We start from the raw sequence: 10,567 nt of genomic DNA, 5'->3' as shown, positions 1-10,567 counted from the left end.
CCAGCAGAGGCTCTGATGGTGAGGGGCAGGGCACTGGTGGGGTGGCAGTCAAGCTTCCCATCACCTGCCCACACCGTGTTGTTGAAGCTGGGAGGTCCACAGAGCACCAGCCTGGGAGGGGAAGATGTAGCCGAGACCTAATGTTCTCTGTCATCTTTGGAACCCAGACTCCTAGACCGGGTCTGAGGAGAATGGGTGTAGATAGAAGAAGCTGCAGGGGTGAGGCAAGGTCTGCTGTCCCCCTTCCTCCCTTTCCCAGCCAGACTAGGGGCAGGACAGTAGCAGGGGAGCAGGAGGCACAGGTAAAAATCCAGCCATCCCGTTGGGCCCACAGGGAGAGACTTCCAACCCATCAGGCTGGAGGCCCACATGCCCAGAACATACCAGCATTAAGACAGGGCCTCAGAGTTGTTGGCTATGTGCTTCCCAAGTGTTACTCACACAATATGTCACACCTTGGAGCAGCCACCACATTCTCCTATTTTCTCCAGAGTCTGTGGTTTGCTTTTCTGCTCTCCCACTGAACAGAGCCTCTCTGAGGGAAGAAATGGTGTGCCAAGTGCCTCCAGATTTCCAGGGCCTGGCAGAGTGCCCTTGCAAACTACAGACCCTCCTGCAGCACTTGCAGAATGAATACATGAGTGCATAACCCATGCAATCCTAGGCATAGCCGTGCGTACCCTGAGCATAGGCTGCGACTGCCTTTCTCTCACCCAGAATGCACACAGCCTCGAGGGAGGCAGTGGCTGGTAAAGGCCCCTAAAAGTGAACCTTTCTTTCATGTCTGCGGGAGGCAGGGAGATGATCTGCATGATGTTCTCCATGAGACCATGTCTCTGTTACTCCATGCAACCACTAGGGGGCAGCAGAGTTACACGAGCCTGGTTGGGGGAGGGGGTCTTCCTTTCCCCGATTCCTCCTCCCCAGCTCCTCTCTTAAGTCTCTGTAATCCCCACCTCTCATCTCCATCAGACTAAAGAAGCTATGCAATTGTAGAAGACTTATTTTATTGATGAGGAGGCCCAGAAAGATAATGCCATTTGCCCAAGCTGCACAGCCTGTTTATAGCACAGATTCTACTAGAAGCCACCCAGTCACCTGCCTCCCTGCCCAGCTCTCTTTCCACTCCCCACCCCCATACCACCTACCCCCATACTTTACAGGGGCAGGTCATATCTCTTCCCTTGGGAAGGTATTCTTGGTCCACCGTACACAGACTCAGCCAACCCTGAGGGCAAGATTGGCTGCAAGGCTGGGGATTCTCATTAAGGAGGAAAGAGGAGGGAGGTCTCAAGGGAAGAAAGACCCTCTAGACCACATACTGAGACTGAGGGCACAGACCTGGCAGAGGCCCCATCATGGGGCCTGCGCTTCTCAAGACCCCATTTGCTGTTTCCAGAACGGCTTCTCTGTAGATGTCTGATCATTAAATATAAGCACTCCAGCCCTTGTCCTTCTTCACCTTTGTCATAAGATGAAGCAGAGCAGGATGGTAGATTCCAAATTATCTCTGCCCCTCACTGGCTGTGTGATCTTAGGTAAGTTCCTTATGTCTCTGGTCCTCATCTCTAAAATGAGGTATACCTACTTCACTGAGTCATTGGCAGATGAAATAAAATAACATGGTAACATCCATATATATCTGGAACAACATGTGACCCAGGGTAAAGCTTAAAATAGTTTTCTCCTTGCCTCAGGTAACCATGAGAGGCACATTCTGGATCCTTCGAGGCATCCCAAAGGCTGCCTCCTGCCAGCCTTCTAGAGCCTGAACACATTGAAGACCCCTAGGGTATGAGAACATTTTGTGACCTGGTGAGGAGATCCTGAGTCACCCCCTCAGCATTCTCACTATGCCTCTCTACATGTTGTCCCTTGCTCAGCAAATCCAGCAAGGCCAGGTTCCTGCCCCACCCCCTCCAGAGTGTCCTCCCTGCCTGGTCCCCTCCCCCATGCCCTCTACCTTCTGAAGTCCCAGGCTCTGGCTGCCATCTCTCTCCAGCCAGCACTGGGTGCTCCTGGATGTAGTCCCTGTGCTTTACCTGCCTCTGCATCCCACTGAGCCCAGTTTCAGGCTTACATCCCAGTGCCTAGGAATCATTCTTCTTGGCTGGGTCTGAGCCCTTAGAGGTCACTGACTGGTGCCACTTACCAGCTCTAGGTGGGTGGATGAGTATTGAGGAAGAGAATGGGCAAGGCTGGATTCCATGAGAGCCCAGCTACTAGACAGGTGGCCCTCCAAATGGGAGGGAGGAAGAGGGTGGCTTAAAGTACAGTGTTCCTTTCCTATAAACCCATTCCCCCTACTCCCCACCGCAGCCATTCCTAGCTCAAGAGACTGCTATCCTAACTCCTACTTAATAGAATATGTACAGACCTTTCGGGTCAGGATAGTCCTAGCTCAGTGTGGGGAGGACTAAGTACAGGAAGTAGGGCCTAGGGCTGGATGGACCAGTCCTGGGCAGGCTCCAGTTGCCAGGGACAAAGTCTGGGCCCTGCCTCTCCCAAGAACACACATGCCAGAGCAGGGTGCAGCTGAAGCCCTTTGAGGCATCAGGAAGCAGGAGGAAGGCTAGTCTGGAGACCCATCCCTCCATTCTGCTTTCTAGGGCACACCCAGGGCTGGGGCTTCTTCACAAGCTTCCCAGTTCTAAGCCCGGAAATGGAATGTGAACCCTGATGTGGAACTGAACCCCTGGGGGTTCCCTTGTTGAGGTTCTCTTTTATTGGGGGCTCTCTTCTCCTTGGTGGCTGCAAAAGTGACTGACAGTGTTTTCCCAGGACTACCCAAACCCCACTCCTGAGACCCAGCCCAGAGCTGCCCACACCAGAGGCTAAGTACTGCCCCTGTTAGGGCTTGCCCATGACAATAGCAGCACCTACTGTGTGCTTCACCTGGCCAGGGCAACAAAGGAACAAGTAGGTGAAGCCCCAGGCTCCACTTTGGAGGCACTTGCCAATGCCGGGCCAAGTTAGCCTGAGTGAGGCCAGGGCAGCATAGGGCTCAGGCCAATGGAGGAAGACTGTTCCAGGAGATCAGTTTCAAGGGGATGAGCAAGACTCAGCAAGGAAATGGTAGTGAGAGGGCCTTCCACGAATGCAGCATGGGAAGTGGTGTTGGCTCTGACCAGCCAGAGAAAGTTAGGTTAAAAGGTGCAGACCAGACTGGGGAGGCTACTGAAGGACAGAGGAGGGTGTGGGGAAAGGGCGTGGGGCTGCGGGGGCATATAAAGTGGTCCAGAGGGGCTTGCTGGAAGTTTCACAGCAAGGGCTGAGGAGGCCACACAGTAGTTTAGGAAGCTGAAGCCAGAATAGGTCAGCCAGGTGAGACATGAGGAAGAGTGGGGTGCAGGGAGCGCACAAGCAGGAGGCTATGGCCAGAACCTGGAGGGACCTTGCCAGTCCCACCAAGAAGAGGGAAGGGCCTTTGAGAGAGAGCACGCTGAAATGCCCAGGACATCATAGTCACCACAGGGAAGAGGAAGCAACCTGGAGGTGGGGAGGACAATAGGGTAACCAATTGTCTTGATTTGCCTGGAACTGACTCCGTTTTAGCACTGAAAGTCCTTCATCCAGAAACCCTTTAGTCCTAGGCAAACCTGGACATTTGATCACCTTAGGGGAAAGGAGGGTGTTGCAAGAGGCTGGGGCAGGAAGGGAACCTCTCAGGAGCCTGTCAGTGAGATACTCTGAATGATACCGGAGGCCAGAGTTAGTGTCATGTCTGGCAGGAAGATCCCAGTGTGACCAAGTGAAGGAATGAGAAGGCCAGGAAGTCAAATAAGTTCTCAGTTCTAATCCTGATAATAGTAATAAAAATTTGCACTTACATCTGACTTTGCCAAAGCCCTCACACATGTGATGCTGTTTGATCTTGTCAAGCTTGAAATCTGTGAATTAGCCAGGGCAGGTGATATTAGCTTCTCTTTGGCAATCAGGGTCAGTGACATGCCCAAGAGTTTGGGTGGTGGGGTGGAGGCCTCCCCACTGCACCTGCCCTGAATCGCTGAAGCCATTGCCCCAGCCCTGCGGCAGGCTCTCCAGCCCCCGCACCCAGGGTCAGTCACCTTCGCCCTCCTGCTGTGAGAAACCTGTCCATCCAAACCATGTAAGGGTGCTTGGCTGTCCTGCCTCCCTCCCCACTCCATAGGGCACCCCAGGAGCAGGAGGCCTTGCTGGCTCTGTTGACAGGAATTGGGGGTCACAGAGAGGGACATCCTGCCTTCTGGCCTACACTGTTAGTCTGCACCCTCCTGAGAGTGCACCTTAACCTCTTCTGCTACAGGAGACTACCTTTAGCCTTCCTCTCCCTGAGTCCAGCCCCTCACCCCAGCAAGGTCTTCTTTGCTCCCCAGGGCTCCTTTCTCTTCTTCTTGGTGCCCTTCTGACAAGGGAGCATCACCTCTCTTAGCCAAGCAATAAATCCAAACACTTGCTGAGCATTTATCACTAATAAAGCATAGAGCTAAAGGAAAGAGGGGATATACGTGGTTGAGGCTCTGCTGGCCTGCAACACCTTTGGGTTGGGTAGGGGAGAACACATGAACATCATACTCTGTTGTAAATTGACTCCGATGTGCTCACCCTGCTATGGGCATCCTCACCTTCCGGCAGGCCTCCCACCCCACCCAGGCTGCTCAGTCTGTCCTATGTTATCTGTCTGCCCCAGCAAGACAGGTCTATGTCCTCTGCCCAAGGCCTTCACGCCTGCCAGCCAGACCAGATCAGGGCTCGGACCCCGACTCCAGAGATGGTGAGTACTGAGGCCCTGAACCTCAAGCTCAGGGCAGTGAGTCCCACCCCGACCCACACTCCTCAGCCCTGCAGCCCCACTCTCCCTTTTGGGAGTCCCTAAGGACATAGGCCTATTTCCTTTCAGCGTCCTGCCAAAGCTGGGGGATAGAGGTGGGGAGATCACGTCAACAGGGTCCCAGAAGGGGAAAAGGAAGATTCCTGGGAGGAGGTGGGGGGAGGGCTGGTGAGGACAGGGCATGGGGGACACGTGTCATGCCATTCACCCCGTGTGGGCTAAAGGTTGGGAGCTCTGCAGGCACCAAGCCTTTGTAAACTTCCCCCATAGACATCTGGCTCCCAGCCCCTCCCAGCCCTGGCTCCCAGAAGTCTTGCAGCAAATATGTGTGTGATGCAGTAATAGCTCCCCACCTAGTCATGGACCAAAGTCCTGTACCCATAATATTGCCAAAGCAGGCTAAATTTTTCACAAGAGCATTCCTGAAAGGAGAGACAATGGTAAGGTAAAGGGACCAGGCCCTAAACTCAGATGGTGGTGACTAGGACAAACTGTACACTCGCTGGATGACTTCAGGTAAGTTTCTAAACATCTTTGAGTCCTGGACTTTTTTTTTATCTGCAAAAAAGGGGAAGATAACACCTATCTCTAGGAGCTGACATGAGATCATTGATACTATAAAAGAGCCTGACACACAGAAATACTTTTCTGCTCACTATGGAAATAAAGAAGAATCGCTTTTTCCTTCTGATGTTGTTATTTATTTTCACTTTTACAGCTCTAGTTAACACCAAATTAACATACCAAAAACTGCACAAATTGCGCAATTAGATAATTTTTGCCATATGTATACTTCGTCGCCACAATCATGATAATGAAAATATCCGTCAAATCCAAAAGTGTCCTGGTGTCCCTTTCTAAGATTTCCTTCTATACCCTCCCCATTACCACCAGGCTGTCCCCAGGCAACCATTAATCTGCTGTCATTATCAATTAGTTCACATTTTTTTAAATTTTATAAAATTCTGAATCTATTACAGACAGAATTATACAGCATATATTCTTTATTGCTTCTCTCACTCGACAGTTATTTTGAGATTCAATTATATTTTAGCATCTATCAATAGTCCTTCCTTTTTATTGTTGAGTAGTATCCCATCAAATGCATGCACCACAATTTCTTCATTCGTCTATCAATGGACATTTGAGAAGCTCCCAAGTTTTAGCTTTCCCAAACAAAGCTACTCTGAACATTCAAGTATAAATCATTGTGAGGATCTGTTTTCATTTCTCAGGTATGTTACTTTTTTTTTTTATTATTAAATTATTTTTCAAGTACAGCTGATGTACAATATTATATTAGTTTCAGGTATACAACATAGTGATTAGACATTTACACATCTTACAAATTGATCACCCTGAAAGTCTAGTACCCATCTGGCAACAGGTATGTTACTTTTTAAAAATGAATTTAATGCCGTTCAGGTGCAGATAGTTCATCCAGGTTCTTTAGTGGAAAATCTGGAACAGCAGCTGTTTTAACTTCTCCGCTTTCTCGTGCATGCTTTTGACTTCACGTGATTCTTGTTCTCCTTGATTAAAACAGGGGCTGAGTGAGCCCTTAGTCTAGATGAGGGTGGAAGTTTTGCCTAACCTTGTGAACCCAAGGGTGGGTATCATGAGTTCAGAACAGCCAGAGGGTTGTGATTACGAAAGAGATCTTCCTCCTTTTTTCAGAAGAAAAAATTAATTTTTAAAAAGACATAAAAAAGAAAAAAAAAATACAAAACGTAAACCACAGAAATGGAGACTATTTTATATATATAACATATTATGTAATATTTCTGTTAGTACCCAGCAATAACTACACTTCAATCTTTCATTCATTCACCAGGTATTTACTGGGCACCTGCTGAGTGCCAGGAGAATTGCTAACGGCCAGTCCCTGGGAATACAAAAGTGAGCATGCAGTCCAGTGGGGGCAGGAGACATTAGAAGAAAGGATCCAGGTAGATAGGAGAGCTTATAACAGAGGCACCTAGTCTGTCTGCAGGGGACAAGGGGAGGCCAGTGTGGCCAGAGCACACAGAACAAAGGGTTGTCGCCCACAGCAGAGGTCAGAGGACTTGGTAGAGGCCAGACCACAAGGGTTTGCAGAGTACAGAGCAAGCTGGCACCCTGGACTTCAAAGCTCCAGGCTCCCCTCCCATTTGTCTACATTCCATCCTCAAAGTTCCCTTTTCTGACTTGTTTGATTTCCATTCACAGGCTGGGTCCCTGGGCTGGGACAGCACATTTGAGAACTCAAACCTGGGGCTTGTTGCCCAAGGCAAAGATTCCACCAGGTCCCTTCACTAGAGTCACTATTTCCAACTCCACCCATGAAAGCGGGTAAGAATCCTATCTATTTTGTAGGAGTCAGCGGGTTAACTAAAATGTGTGAAGCAGCTCAAGGCCTGGCGTCTAGCAGCAGCTCCACAAATGTATATATAGAGGCAGCCCTGGGTGCTGAATAGCCTTGCCAGAGGGACCCTGCCTTGGCATCTTGTTACCAGACCAATCAGGTAATGGGTTGTTCCCCACTCTCTTCACCTGCTACACACACACACACACACACACACACACACACACACACACACACACACGAAAACTGTTTCCAGCTGCTCTTTGCCCAGATAAAGATCAGTCTGCCCCACCTCTTTCCTCCACACCCTCTACTCATAATCCTCCCAGTACACCTGACCATCCCCACCCCTGCCACCTGATACAAATACACCTGAGGACCCAGAGAGCCTCAGACGTCTTCCTGTCCCCTGCTCTGCACTCTCAGGTAAGGGTCTGACTCTGTTGGCTGTGGGCAAGGGACAGGAGGGGCTCTCTGTGAGAGTGTGTGGTGGGTCTGTGTGGTCATGGTCTCTCTGGGTATATGTGCATGTGTACTGAATTGGTATCTGTACTCCTGTGTCTCTTTGTGTGAGTGTCATACATCTGCGTGTGTAGGTCTGTGTGTGTCTCATGAGTATAATGCGGGTCTGTGTGTTGTGTGTCTATGTATCTGTATCCATGCCTGCTCACCTGCCCTGTCCCCACTCCAAGCCAAGCCCTTGCACCTCTGCTCTCTGCTTGAGTTAGAATTGAATTTACAGCCTCTGCCATGTCAGGCAGAGGGTCTTCACTGAGGTTGAAGGGATTGAATGACCAGTTCCCTTTCAGAGACACAAACTCCTGTCCCTCAAGCGCTTTGGCCTGAATTGGAGAGAGACAATCCAAGGCCTGTCTCTCTCTTTTTTTAGTTAAGGTTTAATTGACATACAATAATTTCAGATATACAACAATTTGTACCTTCTGATCCCATTCACCCATTTTTGCCCACCCCCTACCCCCACAACACCACCTCTGGCAACCACCAATCTGTTCTCTATGTCTATAAGTTCAAGGGCTTTTTGTTGTTGTTGTTGTTTTGGTATTCTGGGGGTGTATAAATGAGATCATACAGTGTTTTTTGTCTTTATCTGACTTGTTTCACTTCGCACAATGTCCTCAAGGTCCATCTATGTTGCAAATGGCAAGATTTCCTTCTTTTTATGGCTGCATAATATTCCATTGTGTGTGTGTGTGTGTGTGTGTGTGTACATATAAAATCACACTTTTTTATCTATTCATCTATTGATGGACACCCAGGTTGCTTCCATGTCTTGGCTATTGTAAATAACACTACAGTGAACATGAGAGTGCATATACCTTTTTCAGTTAGTGTTTTCATTTCTTTGGTTAAATATCCAGACGTCAAATTGCTAGATCATATGGTAGTTCTATTTTTAATTTTCTGAGGAATCTCCATACTGTTTTCCATAGTGGATCCACCAATTTACATTCCTACCAGCAGAGTACAAGGGTTTCCTTTTTCTCCACATCCTTGACAACACTTGTTATTTCTTGTCTTTTGATAATCACCATTCTAACAGATGTGAGGTGATATCTCATTGTGGTTTTGATTTGCATTTCCCTGATGATTAGTGATGTCGAGCATCTTTTCATGTATTGACCATCTGTATGTCTTCTTTGGAGAAATGTCTCTTCATATCCTCTATTTTTTTTATTGGATTGTTGGTTTTTTCCCAAGGCCTGTCTTTTCTCCTTCTTCCAAGCCAAATTCTGACTAGCGCTGTTCTCTCCCCCAATCCTAGCTCCAAGGATCTCTTTCAGACTCTACTCATTAAGGAAAAGGATCCAGGGGGCAGGAAGGACCACAGGCATAGCTCAGAGGCTGAACATTTGAGGTGCAATAAGAAGGCAACAAAAATGGGTGCCTCAAGAGATGCAAGGGGCCCATCTTGCAAGGGGTTGGGGCTGTGGTATTGAATGTGCATGTGTTTGTGTGTGTGAACATTTGTGCTTCTGTGTTCAGCAACTATATTAATACTAGAGAGCACTGATGTCAAGTATTTGGTCTTTACGTTACATACCGTTTTCTGATTTGTGAGTCAGAAAAAAGCAGATATGCTATGTGTGCACTCGGTCCATTTTGGCGTTGTCCATTGTGACCCATGTGCCAGGCCCAAGCAAATCAAGGCCAAACTTGGCACCAGAGTACCTCAGTCACTCCAACCAATGAGAACACACTTGTTGGTGAATGACAAATTGGCTCAGACTCCAAGCCTCCCACCAACTTCAATCTTGTGGGGAGAGAGAAGACTAAGAAATGAGGACCCTGGAAGGCTTTCCATTCACATGTACTGCAGGGACAAAAGTCTTAGGGTCCCCTGGATCCTCCAGAGGCTCCTACCCACTACACTACCCTCATTCTGTTCCTCCCTGCTCTGAGTGACTGATCTTACTAAGCCACCCTCTCCCATCTTTATGCCAGATGTCTACACAGGGACAAGAAACTGTAGGGACTTGGTAGCATGACTTGGCACATGGTAGGCACATAACATGAATAATTAACATGATTGACATTGACCCAAGTAGAATTGAATTAATAAATGATGTGAGTCTGGGGTGGTTCTGGGGTAAATTGTGAGGGTATAGGGTTCAATAGCCAGTGCATGATGCTTTTATGTCTCTACCTGTCTACCCACCATGTGGGTGAACACCCTGTGTCCATTCAACACCCATGCCTGGCACTTATTCAGGGCCCAGTTCCATACTAGATATCAATCTAAGCCAGAATAAGTGGTTTTATCCCTTTTGCCCTTGAAGGGGTTGTGTGTGTACATCCCTGGCAGGGAATGGGACAGGTCGAGATTTAGATTACACTAAACTAAATTTCATCTGTTGGACCGCAGGTGTTCTCTTGCCACTCTCTGCACTTGCCCCATAAAGATGGATCCAGGTAAGTACTGTGGCTGGGAGGCTGTGGGATGGAAGAAGAAAGAGAGAAAGAAAGAGAGGGGTGAAGGCTAAGGCAATCAGTCAGCCATATCTACTGCATGCCAAGACTGTGTGTTTGTATGAATGTGGTGGTAGGGTTCCAAATTAAAACAATCCCTTATATTTTGTAGAACACTTTATAGTTTAAGAAACAAGCTCATACTTCATCTCACTAGATCTTCAACCTCAGGAGTAAAATAGGCAGGTGCTTCTTCCATGGTACGCATGAGGCCCCGGGAAACTAGGGGTCATGCTCAGGGTAAAGCCATAGAAGTCTCATTGAGTAGTCAATTCCCACTACCGGAGCACTTCAGAACACCCAAGACCACTCAGATTGGTTACTGCAGAATGATCTCACTGGATCTGTAACAGTGCAGCAGGATGGCCCAATCCAAGCAGACTTCCTACAGGAAGGCAACACAGAGTCAAGAGAGATTTCCAAGT

Source organism: Pteropus alecto, unplaced genomic scaffold (assembly GCF_000325575.1).
Source record: "Pteropus alecto unplaced genomic scaffold, ASM32557v1 scaffold86, whole genome shotgun sequence".
NCBI lineage: Eukaryota > Metazoa > Chordata > Mammalia > Chiroptera > Pteropodidae > Pteropus > Pteropus alecto.
This window is presented reverse-complemented; position numbering follows the sequence as displayed.